At 34.3% G+C, this 16,817-nt stretch overlaps 1 pseudogene; it reads left to right on the forward strand.

Annotated features, from left to right (window-relative positions):
* The first annotated feature begins 598 nt into the window (after positions 1 to 598).
* Positions 599 to 16,186, forward strand: LOC127667645 (vomeronasal type-2 receptor 116-like; annotated as a pseudogene).
* The last annotated feature ends 631 nt before the right edge of the window (positions 16,187 to 16,817 follow it).

The following is a 16,817-nucleotide window of genomic DNA, read 5'->3' on the forward strand; positions in this document are numbered from 1 at the left end:
CTTGGAATAGCGGTATAATTTTGGATAAACAGGATTAAAATATGTTTCTGATTTGGTGTGTTTATTGATCCTCAAGACTGTGGAAGCACAGGCCTTGTTAAGATATTTTGTTCATGTCACTGGTGTTATGTTAACCATACTGTATATGTACTGTGAATCTCAGTGACTATAAACATGAAACTGCGTCTTCCTGACCTGGACTTTGTAATACAATATCCTGTGTGTTATTGGATGTCTCACTGGGTATCATCAAATACAATCCACTGACATAATTTTTAACAGTATTCACATAATCACCTTGTTTAAACTTTTGAAGAGTAAAACTTTTACAAAAAGGCTTCCTACTAGGGATTCACAAACACTAGTGACATCACTTAACTTGAGAATAAATTATCCCAATTACCTACATGGGCTGCGGACACCAGGTGCAGAGCCTCATGGAACAGAATGTTTAAGATGCTTCCATGGCTTAGTAACAATCTGAAAAATAATGAATCTCCTTTGCCAAGAGAAATAAAAGCAGGCAGAAATTTTCTGTACTGATATTCATGGCACTTAACGATCCATACTGCCCGGGTTTAAAGCAGGCAGAATAAATATGTTCATCTTCATGGTAGTTCTCTTCCTCCTCAGATATCCACTTCTCATGGCCAATTACATTGATCCCAGGTGCTTTTGGAGAATAAATCTGAACGAAGTTGAGGATAAAGATTTGGATGTAACTTGTTCCTTCATTCTTGGGGCAGTTCCTTCATCTATGGAGAAAAATTATTTCAACCAGACACTGGATGTCCTGTAAGTTCATTTGTATTTTCTATGTAAATAACATCTAGAATATTTCTTGTGTGGTCTAAGGATGAATATCAAACAAATCCTTGAGTCTTCTATCCTGTTGCTAAATCTGGACACAAAGAAACAACCTTAATTATTTTTTAACAGATTCAATGCTATTTTCCCCAGTGAATCCTGCAAGCTGAAGAATAAATTGTTATCTATACTGAATCTTCACATAATGCCCTCCTATTAATAGTTTATTTTGCACTCTAGAGAGTGACAGCTTATTGAAATTGACCCCGTAATATTTCATTGTGTTGTACCCCCAAGTACATGCAAGCAAATGGTCAAATACTTGCTCAAAGGCTTTCTTTCAGTGGGTTGCTCCTAGAGCATATGCTGATTCCTGTAATTTTCATGGCACACATAGTTGTTAAGAACTTTATATACATGCAAACTAACTCTCTCAGACTTATTGCAAGTGGTCACTTCTTGCTTTATAATGCTTCATCAAGTTCAGAAAGATAATATGTTTACATTCACAATACATATTTCAATTGAATCCCTGGATAGACATATTTTTATATATATGGGCAAGGAATATTTAGGTTATCAGAGGGCAAGACATCCAAGTATTTTAACACATGAAATACAAAAGTCTTGTGGCATTGTGCTTCATGCTGTTCAGGTACTATCACTGGCTTCTATGTTTTATAAAGATCAGTTTGGCATTTACTCTTTAGAGTAAAACATATTGAAACATGTGGATGTAATGATATGTTTACATTCATTGAATATTGAAACTATCAATAACAGTGGTGACTTGTCACTGGCATGGGTGACAATTGTGCTGTGGTATAGTTGGAACATTTGAGGAGTTGTATATTAGGTTTTTGTCATTATTTAAGAAACATGTTTTCACTTTTGACCCTTTAATGATAGTTAAAACTTGTGAGACTTTTTACAATTTTAAGAAATATAGGTGCACATGCTAACAATGTGATATCAATACCCATTTTGGTGGATCACTGATAGTTGTTTTAAAACACGGCCCTTTAGACTACAAGTATACACAGACAGCTTAAGGAACTTATGCTTCCTAAAGTTTAGTTGCAATGTGTAGTAGTTTGAGTATTACATGATATCTATCCTCATATTTTTTTTATTAATAAAATTTTATTTGAGATTTTTTTGTGTGTGGAAATAAAGGATATTCTAAAATGATACACTTTATATAGAAGGAAAACACCACAGGCGTATATTTTCGATGAAAATCTCATTGTATTGACTTCAATTTTAATCATTAAATATACAGGTCTATCTCTTTTATTTTATATGCAGATAATACTGGCACATACAAATATTATTGCAATTTTCTTATTTCTGTACTTCCCAGTATAATGTTGGCATTGTTTTAGTGTAGGTATAAAGCTTATCAAAGATGTTTCCAAGAAATTAAGATATAATGATTAGAATTGCCCAGAGTGAATATATCATATTCCTATGTAGATAGAAGTAGGTGAATGATACTTGGATGGTGGGACAAGCACTTAATCTCTGCAGTACGTACCTGACAAAAGTGTATTCCTGCACATTTGAAGCAAGAATACCCTCCAGAAAATATCTTATAAAATACTTGGATGTATTCCCTTCCTATGTCCCAAATAATCCTTTTTTCAAAGACATACAAACATATGCATACACATCTATAAATTATGAAATGCATGTTTGATATTTGAATGTATTTAAAAATAAATCATTAGACGATATTTCAACAAAAGTTTGAAAGAAAAATTTACAAGATGAGGATAGATGATTCACTAATTATAAGTGATTTTAAATACAGGAACCAAATATATCTGCTGAAAGACTGTTAAATCATGTTTTCATTCCATTATTCAATCAAGTTAATTTTACGAGAAAATATCATGAACTTAATGGCTCTCAAAGCATTGTTATTTTTACATTGATCAAGAATTTCAAAATAAAGGCATGGCCAGATTTACAGTTTTCTCAATATCGTTACCTTCTTATCAAGCACTGAAAAACAGATGGAAATGCTCGCTGTGGATGAGGTCAAAATATCTTATTTATGGGATACACACTGTCATGAACTTTTAAAGTATTTGCTATTATCCAGATTCTCATGGCAATCCAATCTCACAAATAAATCCATTTGTTTGCACCTTTAGTGGTCAGATGCAAAAACTTCCAGTACAAAATAGTGTTTCTATTGAGTGGAAATGATCATGTATAGACATCTGTCTATAATAAACCCTGTAATCTTTTTCAGAAAAATCACTAAAAACCACAAATATGCTTTTGCATTGGCATTTTCAATGGATGAAATCAACAGGAATCCTGACCTTTTACCAAATATGTCTTTGATTATAAAATATGCTTTGGGCCATTGTGGTGGAAGAACTCTAACACCTACACCTTATTTATTTCATGAAAAAAAATGAAATGCCTATTCCTAATTACTTATGTAATGAAGAGACAATGTGTTCATTTCTGCTTACAGGACCCTATTGGGAAACATCTTATACTTTCTGGATATACCTGAACACATTTGTATCTCCATGTGTGAGTTATCATTGGCCAGGAATTTGTAACATTATGTCTCTTTGGGGGAATTTGATTGATATTACGAAAGTTAACGAATGAGATAGAATTTATGCTTTTGTTAAGCTATGTAGATCCAGGGTATTTACTAATCAGGAACATAATAGTCCTTCTTCTATGGGCCACATCCAGATCACGACAGATTTCAGAAAAGAGTAATAGAGAAGGCCATGGATAATTTAGTCTGGTATTTTGGTCGAAAATATTTTGCCGCCTTGACTGACTGGCAGACAGTGTGTTTATTTATTCAAATCCCAGTAAGCCGAGATTTAATCATGTTGTTCCAAAATATAGAACATATTAAATCTGTCCCCAGATATGTATTATGATCATCTTAAATAATCCTAAGTTTAGGTTATCATTGATAAACTGTAAAATGACAGAGTTATGATTTGCAATCATGGTGGTGAACAGAAATTAAACAGAAATATGTTTTACAAGCATTTTCTTTGTAACCTGACTTTTAAGTATGTGGAGTATTTTTTGCAAAGGTATGAGAGCCCATTCTTAGCCTGGCTGCTAGTGAGGTGTCAGTGGAACGAGGCATGCTAAAAACCTCCAATCCAGTCTGTGGAGATAGCTATTTTACTACCAGTGAGTGTATGACCAACCAGCAAGTGTCAGAGTAACAACTGTCATCAAAGTCTCTGGCAAAAGTTTCAAAAACATACTGCTTTAGTATTTTTAAGTCATTTTCTTTAATAATGTAATGGGTATGTACTGTCTTTGTGGAACTTACCGCTATGTCATATCTTATTTTTATTTGTTGCCTTATCACAAGATACAAGAGTGGCCATTCACACGTAAACTTTTCTAAGAAAGATTGGTTATGGAGATCCAAAACCTCACTCTTTCATATTTTTCCACAGAATTATTTTTGCATCATTGTAACACACTTATTCTGGAGAAGATAACTCCATCCAATCTAACTTTGTTTCCGTATATTTTCCTCAGGAGACACAAATTATGAGTTCTATATATTCTGACACATACTTTCATGGGTATTTGTATGAAGAATTTTTAATCTGATCAGCTGATAATACTTTTAGGCTGCCAAATGTTGTTTACATTTTTAAATTTACTTTGTTCTGACTATCTGTTTCCTGAGGAGACACAGATTCAGATATTCACAGAACATTTGGAGCCTAATCCTAAAAAGGACATCTCTGGTGTTTTCCTAAAAGCTAAAGCAGTATTATGCACAGGACTTGCCTGTTTAATCTTAGAAGAAATATTTTGGGATAAAGGCTAAAATGCCTTTTTAAAAATTATTATTAAAACATTCCCAAGTTGTAAATATGTTAAACTCACTCCAAACATTGAAAACACAGATAGCAATACTAAAACTGAAAGACAGAACAGAAGTTATTATGAAATGTGGAAATGATTTGTTGCATCATTGTCAAAAATTTCTGCTTGTTTTTCCCATTAGAGGTGGAAGTGCCAGGCTTCCACATTTGCTCACTTGAATCGGAGATGAGAAAAAAGTCACAGACAATCAACTGTTTGTGGGTAAATATGATTACAAGTTTTTAAAATATGCTACACCTTATGCTGCTCTCTGTATTACAGTTCCTTCAGTTTGCCTATGGACCTTTCCATTCCATTTTCAGTGATGATGAACAATTTCCCTATCTCTATCAGATGGAACCAAAGGACACATCTCTAGCATTGGCAATGGTCTCCTTCATACTTTACTTCAACTGGAACTGGGTAGGACTTGTCATCTCAAATGGTGATCAAGGTCAACAGTTTTTCTCAGAGTTGCAAAAAGAAAGCAAAATCAAGGAAATTTGCTTTGCCTTTGTGAACATGATGTCAGGCTCTGAGATTTTATTCTTTGAAAAAATTGAAATTTACTACAAACTAATTGTGATGTCATCCACAAATGTTATTATCGTTTATGGGGAAAAATACAGTATTATTTAATTGGGATTCAGAATGTGGGAATCTCCAGTTACACAGAGAATATGGGTCACCACCAAACAATGGAATTTCCCTACCAGTAAGAGAGACTTAACCCATGGCACATTCTTTGGGACTTTTACCTTTTTACACCACCATGGTGAGATTTCTGGCTTTAAAAAGTTTGCAAAGACCTGGAGCCATCTGAGTAGCACAGATTTATATTTAGTAATGCCAGAGTGGAAGTACTTTAACTATGCAGCCTCAGCACCTAACTGTAAAATACTGAAGAACTATTCATCCAATGCCACATTGGAATGACTAAAGGAACACACATTTGACATGTCCTTTAGTGATGTTAGTCATAACATATACAATGCTGTGTATACCATGGCCCATTCACTCCATCAGGTGAATCTGCATCAGGTTGATAATCAGGCGATAGCCAATGGGAAAGGAGCCAGTTCTCACTGCTTGAAGGTAGAGTTTCTTCTATTGGATGATATATGATGTCTTCAATTGCAGAGATGTTTAGAGTATCTCAGAAGCCCATGCTTAACAAAATAGGCAATATTTTTCAAAATAGATAGGTTTCTGAAAATATTTCGTAAAAAAACGAAGTATAGGGATTGGAGAGATGGCTCAGTGGTTAAGAGCACTTCCGAAGGTCCTGAGTTCAAATCCCAGCAACCACATGGTGGCTCACAACCATCTGTAATGAGATCTGATGCCCTCTTCTGGTGTGTCTGAAATCAGTTACAGTGTACGTACATATAATAATAAATAAATCTTTAAAAAAAGATGAAGTATAATATTTGGTATAAATGTTAATGGAAAATGGCTCATTTATAAAGGAAAATTTGTGGTTTCATACAGGGCACTCAGATATCCATCAGCATTCCTTCTGATATTAGATATAAACACTCCTTCCTCTTGAATTTTCTACATGATGAGAAGATGAGTATTGATTCATGTTTGTCAATTATATGGAAATAATGTTAAGGAAGATTTCATTTGGGGTTCTGCTGTGATTCTACCACCAGTGAAGGCTTTGTATAACTATCTAGGTATTTTGAGAGTAATTAAACAAGAAGTAGTGTTGGTGTTCAGTTCAATGTATAGAAATGTGTTTATATGTGAAAGTATCTTTCTTACTGTTTGTGTGCGTTTTTAATGTATATATATTCATGTATACCTATATATTGTTTTCTTGTTTATCTCTTTATGTTTGTGTTGCTATATACATACATGTTTATCCTTCTGTATGACTGTGGAAGTGAGCAACATTTCTTCTATGCATGAATTTCTTTCTGTAGGTGTGTTTATATATTTGTGTATGTTTCTTTGTGTTTCATCAGAGTATATGTCTTTTTGTACCATTTTATATATTTTGTGGTTGTTTGTTTGTACTTATACCTACTTTTATCTGCTTTACTATGTATGTGCCTATTTCTTTGTGCTTTGCTTAGCTTTTCCCTCCCTTTTGGTCATTAGGTATGAGTAAATGTTTCTCTATGAAGCAATATCATTTACGGATGCTGCTTATATATTTATCTTTCCCAGTGTGTTGTTGTGAGTCTCTCTCTCTCTCTCTCTCTCTCTCTCTCTCTCTCTCTCTCTCTCTCTCTCTCTCTCTCTCTCTCTCCCTCTCTCTGTGTGTGTGTGTGTGTGTGTATGTCTGTGTCTGTGTCCCAGTGTGTGTATTTTGTGTGATTTCATATCTTTGTCTTTAGTTGAGTACATATGTATGTATTTCTGCCTGAATGTTTACATATGAGTGTCATCGTGTTTGCATTTGTGTGTAGCTGTATCATGTGTGACATGGTAAAGATAAGAGCCTCTCTCTGTGTTAATATGTGTATGTATGTGTGTGTGTGTGTGTCTCTCTCTATGTGTGTTACATAAATTTATTGGTTCTGCATTATTGTCTGTGTTTTGTAGTCTTCACTGAGGGAATTGAAGTTCGTGGGATATAAGATACTTTCATTTTTCCAATTGCTTTCTTGAAATTTCTCTCTTTCAACATTTAAGTGAAGTTGTACTTACTATAAAATCAGAAACATTTTATGTCTTAAAGGAACAGTATAACCTTATAGTGCAATCCTTTTAGATTAATTCCATTCTGAGAAAGACCCACTTCATTAATTCTCTTGGGGACGAAGTGATTATGAAACAGAGAGTAATGCTGAAAGAAGACTATGACATTTTTCACTTTGGAAATCTCTCTCAACGCCTTGAGTTTAAGGTGAAGATAGGAACTTTCAGCCCATATTTTCCACATGGTCAACACATTCACTTATATGGAAACATGATTGACTTGGCCACAGGAAGTAGAAAGGTGAGTGTGTACTAACTGAGTTTTAATATACAGCAGTAAACACTGTCAAGGGGATACAGTGCAGCATATTGAAGTGAAATATTTTTTCACATCAGGGACCAATTTCAACGTTCCTGTATTATGATTTTTTTTTCATTTTGACATATTTTTACCAAATCTTTGAAGATTGTGTATATGCATAAAATATAACTTTTCATATCAGAATTATTTTCTGAAATTTAATGAATATAAAACTGTTCTTCACCAAAGTTTGGTATACTTTCCTTTAAATTAAACAAAATTCTCTTCATATCATTGTTGATATTATGCAGTAATCTCCTCCCTTAAACCTCTGGAACTGATGTTGATACGAGAGAGACTAATGTTACTGTGATGTAATAATAAGTCACAATTGCTAATCTTTGTCAATATACCGAAAAGTGTTTTCCCATACAATAAAATGACACTTATCAAGTTCACTAATGAACTCAATTACATAAACTCAAAGTCACAGAAACATCATATTTTAATAAATTTGAGGAAGCCCTTCACACTTTTTCATAAGATGTAAAAGTAATATATAGAAAACTCTGGAAAAAGAGACAAGGAAATCTCTGTTAAAACACATCAAATACAGCAGTAACAAGAATCAGAGAAAATTAACTAATTATTTTCAGTTATAATTAAACATTTGTGCTGACATTCTCTAAGTTAAATCAAAGAAACAAGCCTGGTTTATTTTTTAAGACATTCCTTGGTTGCCTACAAAGGCAGGGGGACACATTCACATATAAGAGGAGAATTTTTCTTTATCAATATGGAGGAAAACATTATATTGTGCAATATAAGGATAAAAGGAAATTAGAGAAAAATATACTTGATTAAAAACAAAACGCCAAAGGAACACAGCACACAATAGAAAGATCATTCTCTGAGAACAGGGATACATTTGAAATTGTCATTTTTTAATTTATTGAATATAACTTATTATTCTCGTATAATATATCCTAATTATAGCTTCCCTTCCTTCTATTGGGATGTGACTCATTCAAAATTTTTCTTGCTAATATGCCAGAATTAATACTAATTCCTTTGCATCTTCCTCTCCCAGCAGATCCATGCTATTTTAAATTACAACATGAAACCCTTTTATGGGAGAATAATAAAATAATAGAAGATGAAACAAAAACTAAGATATCATAATAATACAAAAATTTCATAACACATTATATTAACTAGACATATGAAATGGAACTATGTGAAATGTGCAGAAAATCCTACTTCATGTGTTTTATGAACAGTAGTGTTTTAAGCATGAGACGATGATAGACAATTTAATGATAGTTATATTTGTTTTAGTACTGAGAATATTTTATTTTTGAAACATTAATTCAAACTATAAATTCTATTATCAGAACATCTGGAATTATTGATGGAAATCATTTGTTCCATATGTTCATGTTAATAAGTGTAATAGGAAGCTCCTAAAATGTAATAATATTGAACTGCAAAAGGGATTCCTCGGATAAAATGATGTTATATGTCAATAGGAATGCTACATAAAAACCATGAAATAGACTTCCCTTTATCAATGCCAGTCAAAACACAAAAATATGGTAGCCAAATAGTTTTGGTAGTTTCTTTTATCACTCATTAATCATAATATAATTCCCAAATGCAAAAGACAGTGAGAAAAAAAATTTTACTCCTAAATGCTCTGTTGCTATAGCTGGAAATCAATTTTATGTAAACTGAATGTCCTCGGGCCTTAGGAGCATAAACATGAAAATAAAATCACATTGACATTTGTCCCCAAATTAAACTAATTCATTGCTTCCACTTGATTATTCCATCTATTGTAGATAGGATTTCAAAAGGTTTTGGGGATGAGACCAATTCTCAGTTTTGCCTGCACATATATCAGAGTTAGTGTACCTCCACAACTGCTGATACTTCTGGATTGCTCATTCTTTTCCCTACTTTGGATTTTTGTCAACTCTCTATTAATTTAGTGAGAAAAGTATTATTGTTTGGAGTTGTTCTGCTTATAACATATTTAAGTCAGCACTACCTGAAAATAAATGTGACTTACATACCTCTCATATGTTTCAATGTGGCACACTGCATGGACATATAAAGCATCATTTATCACAATGTACTTTAATATTTTGTATGAAGAAAAAGCAGGTAAATAGAAAGAATGTATTATACACACGCGCGCGCACACACACACACACACATATCCTACCTCTTTCCTTATTTCGCACATTTAAAACATCGGTGCATATCCTACTCCAGTTAATGTAGAAATGGAGAATTATCTCTTGACATATGTTCTTTTTCCAGGTATTCAGAGCTCTTATTCAGAGCATTCACTGACTGAAGCATCCCACCTCATACCCCGAGCATTACTCTACACTGGAGCTTCAATATTTCACAGGACCAAGGGTCTCCCCTTTCATTGACGTCACATTAGTCCACTTCAGCTCCTTCACTCTTTCCCCTAACTCCTTGATTGGGGTCCCTGTTCTCGGTGTGATCGATGGCTATGAGCATCTGTTTCTGTATTATACAGGATCTGGTAGAGCCTCTTAGGAGTCATCCATATCAGGCACTTGTCAGTAAGTACTTCTTGGCATCCACAAGAGTAAATGGGATGGTGTCTGCATGTGGGATGGATCCCCAGGTGGGGCAGAACCTGGATGGCCTTTCACAAAGTCTCTGCTCCATTCTTTGTCCATGTATTTCCCTTAGACACTAGCTATTCTGGGTTAAACTTTTGGAGATGGAGGAGGTGTCCCCATACCTCAACCATGGTCAGGATGGGGACATGCCTAACCTCGGGATGCAGTTGCAACAGGTTCTCACTCCCATTTGGCAGGCATTTCAGCTCATTTAATCCCTGTGGAGTCCTGGGAGGCTCTTGCTTTCCTGGCATCTTGGACTTTCAGATTGCAACCTCAGTTCACCCTTTGCTACTCATTACTGTTCAATTTCCTCACCCTCTGTACACATCCTCCTCCATCTGCTCCCATACCCGATTCGTCCCTTTTTTCTGCTCCCCATCTTATCTTCCTCCTATGGAGAATTGTTTCCAGGGATGCAAGCATGGATCAACATATGCACATCAATAAAATGTAATACACCACAAAATATAGAATTATATTATTTTCCAAAATGTTCAGGCATGGTTTTTAATCAAGCCCAATATTCATTTAGAGATAAAGAAACAAAACAAGTGAAAGAAAACAAGGAACACATATTGATATTAGAACATTTTTGTTTGACAAATCTATTGACAGTATTATAATACATGCAGAGAAAATTATTATCCATGAATGTCAAGAATAATATCAGGTAGATATTTTGGTTCATTTTTTTTCCAGGCAATTAACTGGCAGTGGTATGAAAATCTCTGTATATTTCTTGCCAGTCTGCCCTGTCTTTTGTCTCCAAATCAGCCATGTATGATATGGAGTGACTACCTTAGAATAAATTAACATAACATATCAACGTATGCCCATTTCTCTTACTCTAACTTAAAATAGTCTTTAAGAATTACAAAGTGTTAACAAAAATTTAAAGAAAATGTTTGGCTAAAAAGGAGAAAATATACCCTGATCTCCATTAGAAGTATTAACCTACTGATACTTCATGGTAAGACACTCTTTCAACAATTTGAAAAGCACAGGAAGAATTCTTCAACTCTTCAATGAACTTTATACAATCTAATTTTTATCCAGATTTCTCCAGTATTTGCATCCATACTAGAGCATTCTCACCTCATAAAACACTCCATATTCAAGAACACTACACTTCAACTTGTCAATTACAATCTTACTAAACCAGTGTCTCCATATTTCACTGGCTTTTTTTTTTTTTTTTTTACATTTTCTCATGATTTGCAAGGCTAATTGATTCAAGGCCAAATTTTTTATCTGTAATTTAAAGAAATATATTTCCTGTTGCAAATTTCATTCAATACAAACTTGCTTATTTTTTGTTTTAATTAAACTTTGATCATAAGCAAAGTGAGGCGGAAGGGGTGATTTGACAGATGGATTACGGTCATAGAAAGACAAGTGTGAATATCTGAAACTGGAACTAAAGCATATATCTTAAAAGAACACCATATTCTGGCTCAACTGCCCACAATGAGATGAGCAATTCTATATTAATTATGAATTAATAAAATGCTTCAAAGATATGAGGACATGTTAGTGTTCACTGAGAAAGTATCTCAATTAAGTTCCCTCTGTTCACAGCACTTATTGCCAAATTGAAAATAATAAAATAAAAACAATTTGGATACATTCTCTGTAATCTTGGATCATGGTTCACTATCAGTTCTTTTTTCTGACTTACTAGATAATCAGAAACAATCAAACAACAATCCCTAAATGTATTTCCAATATTCATAGCTGTTCATCAAACAATGGACAGAATGAAATGTCAATCATTTGGTATACATAAAATAAGCTTATTGAAAATTTAATGTGCTTATATAAAACATAAAAGAAATAGTTAAAACTCTTTACCAGTATGTTTCTATTTTTTTCTCAGATGCCATCCTCTGTGTGCACTGCAGATTGTGGTCCTGGATTTAGAAGATTCTGGAAGGAGGGCATGGCAGCCTGCTGTTTTGTTTGCCGCCCCTGCCATGAAAATGAAATTTCTAAAGAAACAAGTGAGTGTTTGCTGCACCATACTGGAATGATGACATCAACTAAAATCCAACTACAAATATAAAATATATCACATATCTAATTTACTAGAGGTAGATATAAATATCATTAAAAAAATCCTACCAAAATCAAATAAATAAACAAACATGCCTTGTGCCTTGACCCACTTATTGACTCATTGAAAATTCATGGCAGATTACATTTGACAAAGAAATACTTTAGACAATATAACTGCAATTTGAAGGACGTCTCCATTAGATATTCCCAATAATTTATCCATTGTAAAACTACATGTACATTATAATTTATTTACAATATTTAAGAGCATTAATTTAGTCAAATTTCATGAATATATCTTTCCTATATATGATTATGCACACCATTTACAAAAAAAGGACCGTGTGAAGAAACAAATATATTATAAAAACATTTGGACTAGGTTATTAGATTGTCTTAGTCAGGGTTTCTATTCCTGCACAAACATCATGACCAAGAAGCAAGTTGGGGAGGAAAGGGTATATTGAGCTTACACTTCCACTTTGCAGTTCATCACAAAAGGAAATCAGTACTGGAACTCAAGCAGGTCAGGAAGCAGGAGCTGATGCAGAGGCCATGGAGGGATGTTTCTTACTGACTTGCTTCCCCTGGCTTGCTCAGCCTGCTTTCTTACAGAACCCAAGAACACCAGCCCAAAGTGGGTACCACCCACAAGGGGCCCTCACCACTTGATCACTAATTGAGAAAATGCCCCGCAGCTGGATCTCATGGAGGCACTTCCGCAACTGAAGCTCCTTTCTCTGTGATAACTCCAGCCTGTGTCAAGTTGATACACAAAACTAGCCAGTACAGAGACTGATAGGTACACAATCCATGTTCTCTATAAGATTAATAAAGAAGACTGAAGTATTTGCAAATTTATGAGGAACTGCTAAGTATTTAATATTCAGAGGGCCATGTTCAATGCCAGATGTGATATGAATCCAGGAAGTAGGGGATAAGATTTGACCCAAAATATAGAATATATAATGAATTTATTACGTACCACACCCATTATTAAAAGAATTATTTAGTATTGGCAAAATGTAAAAAGTTTATGATTATCTTTTCCATTTTTTTCCCATTAATTCTATATTATGAGTTAAAAATCTTTTTTATTCGATATATTCTTTATTAACATTTCAAATGATTTCCCCTTTTTTGGCTCCCCACACCCCGTGCATTAAAAGTCTTAAAAGATATATCATGCCTGTGAGATGGTTCAGCTGTTAAATTCTTTGTTGCTAAGGGTTACAATCTGATTTTATTCCCATGATGCATGTAGTAAAACCAAGCGACCAACTCAGAAGATGTCTTTTGAAGTCATTTATTTCAATGTACATTAAGTTCAGTTTTTTAAATATACTGAAATTGTTTTAGATGAACAAAAGAAAGAATACTTAGCATCAGAAATGGAATCCACAACAATTCCACAAAATATTTTATTACATTAATTGCTTATGTGTGTGAGATGGATAATGCATGTACAGGTACACATTTGAGCAAAAAATATCCCTGTAGTTAGACTTATATGCACTTGTAAGACAGCTGGCATGGGTTCTGGGATCTGAACCAGGTTCTTGGTTAGAGCAAAATAATATATTTATACATAATCCAACTTCTTAGCCTTTTAGAAAACTTATCAATAGCACTCCACAAAAGTAATTTCTAGATAAGAATTCTGAAAACCAAGGAAGTGCATCAACAGTCCCTGAAATGACCTGGAAATTAAATTCAATTACAACCTCAGTTCATATTGTTGCTGTGGTTGGTGTTACAATTTAGGAATGAGGTACTATTGTTTAAGACAAACCATCTGGCTTACAACTCTAGCTCATGGATTTCTCTATTATAATCCTCATATAGTTTCTGAATACTGATTTCATTGTTGAATAATTCAAAGGCACTGAGTTCCATAAGATTAGAGATAAGGCAAGGATGAAAGTGCTCAGCATTCTGAATGAAGAAGGAATCGAGGTGATGGACTTCATAGTTCAAAGTGACTACAGAGGTTTTATTGTTGTTTGTTTTCTTCAGTGCTAATATTAATGCATAACATCAACAATAATCTGAATTTTGTTTACTTATTGCCAGATGAGGATACATCTGAGGGCTTATTTTCTAATGTTTTCTGCTTTTCAAAATTAATATGTTATGACCTCTTATTCTCTAACTTCTTCTTATGTCTTATACAGGAATCACTTATATTGAATAATGCAATTGCTATTTTACATGAACACATACAAACATATATATATATATATATGTATATATATTCATACATACATACATACAAACATACACATACACACGCACATATATACACATACACATATACATATATACACATATAAATATATAAATATATACATACATATATGTATATGTACTCATATACATATATACAACATACCTAGCCTATCTGTTCAATTTAGTGTTGTTGTTAGGTCAATGACCTTGAGCTAGTGAATTCTTGAGTACCTATTACAGTTCCTATCCCAGTACAAGTCAGAGTCTCAATGTGTCATAGGGAATGAATTCAGAATACAGTCAATGACCTCAGGAAACATTGAAGGTAGAGTCTTGTATTTATAAAATATAACCAACCACATTGTGGTTCATGAATTTATCTTCTCTAAATTCAAGAATCTACTTGGTACCAACATAGGACCAAAAAAAAATTAAATGGTGTAGGAAATATTTGCTTTCTGATTACATTATAAATGATATAATCAACAAAGTTGCATAGACAAGGAAAAATGCTTGGTTGTATTTTTCCTTTAATCTTCATGAACATTATGAAGTGAAAGCAATGCTGTGCAGTGATCTTCAAATTACATTCTCAGCATCAAAGGCAGCATTGAAAAGTTTCTTTAAGACCCTTACTTGAAATATCTTGTCAATACATTTCTAAAGCAGCACTAACTAAAATTTCCTTTGAACATCAGATATGGACCAATGTGTGAATTGTCCAGAATACCAGTATGCCAACACAGAACACAACAACTTCATTCAGAAAGGTGTGATGTTTCTAAGCTATGAAGACACTTTGGGGATGGCTCTTGCCTTAATAGCCTTCTGTTTCTGTGCATTCACAGCTTTGGTACTCTGTGTCTTTGTCAAGCACCATGAGACTCCTATTGTGAAGGCTAATAACAGAATCCTAAGCTACCTATTACTCATGTCACTCATGTTCTGTTTCCTGTGCTCATTTTTCTTCATTGGCCATCCTAACAGAGCGACCTGTATCTTGCAGCAAATCACATTTGGAATTGTGTTCACTGTGGATGTTTCCACAGTTCTGGCCAAAACAATCACTGTGGTTCTGGCTTTCAAAGTCACAGACACAGGAAGAAGGTTGAGAAACTTCCTAGTATCTGGGACACCCAACTACATTATCCCCATATGTTCTCTATTCCAATGTATTCTGTGTGCAATATGGCTAGCAGTTTCTCCTCCCTTCGTTGATATTGATGAACACTCTGAGCATGGCCACATCATCCTTTGGTGCAACAAGGGCTCAGTTACTGCATTCTACTGTGTCCTGCGATATTTGGCCTGCCTGGCCCTTGGAAGTTTCACAGTGGCTTTCTTGGCCAAGAATCTCCATGACAGATTCAACGAGGCCAATTTCTTGACCTTCAGCATGCTGGTGTTCTGCAGTGTCTGGGTCACCTTCCTCCCTGTCTACCATAGCAAGGGCATGGTTGCTGTGGAGATCTTCTCCATCTTGGCATCTAGTGCAGGGATGCTTGGATGCATCTTTGCACCCAAGGTCTACATAATTTTAATGAGACCAGAGAGAAATTCTATCCAAAAGATCAGGGAGAAATCATATTTCTGAACAAATATTTCTGAAATTATCTGGAATGTAAAGTTGTTACATACCCAAGGGATATTGGGTTACAGTGCATGAATCTAGTTTTAGAATCACTCTCATTGAGTCCTCTAGTGATGTGTAAAGGTATCATCTACTGATCTTGCATACATTGTCCATGAAACCTTGTACTCATTCACTTGCTTCATTTCCTCTGGAAGAACTAAAATTCTCAAATTATTATTACAATTTTATTCATCACTTTGTATTCATGGAGATATCTCCCCTGGTAACTTCCAATAACATGTGATAAGGCAATTCGACCCAAGACATTGCAAAGAAAATGAGTTACAGTACAGAAAGGGCTAAACATAACATTATCTATCAAATCAAATCAAATCAAACCATTAATCATCAGTCAGACAAACAAACAAACTAAAGTATCAACAATGATGAAATCACAATACATTGATTTCCCATAGGAGCACATGGGACATGTATATGGCAGATACTGCCTGTCTTTTCAGCTACTCTTCAAGTTCTGGGTGTGAAAATGTTCTTTTTCTGCTCATAAATACAGAAATATTATATCCGACAATTGACAGAGGCCAGGGCCCCTGTTATTGAATTGGGGAATAAGTAGAAGAAGCCGAGGAGG

This window comes from Apodemus sylvaticus, chromosome 17 (genome assembly GCF_947179515.1).
Source record: "Apodemus sylvaticus chromosome 17, mApoSyl1.1, whole genome shotgun sequence".
NCBI lineage: Eukaryota > Metazoa > Chordata > Mammalia > Rodentia > Muridae > Apodemus > Apodemus sylvaticus.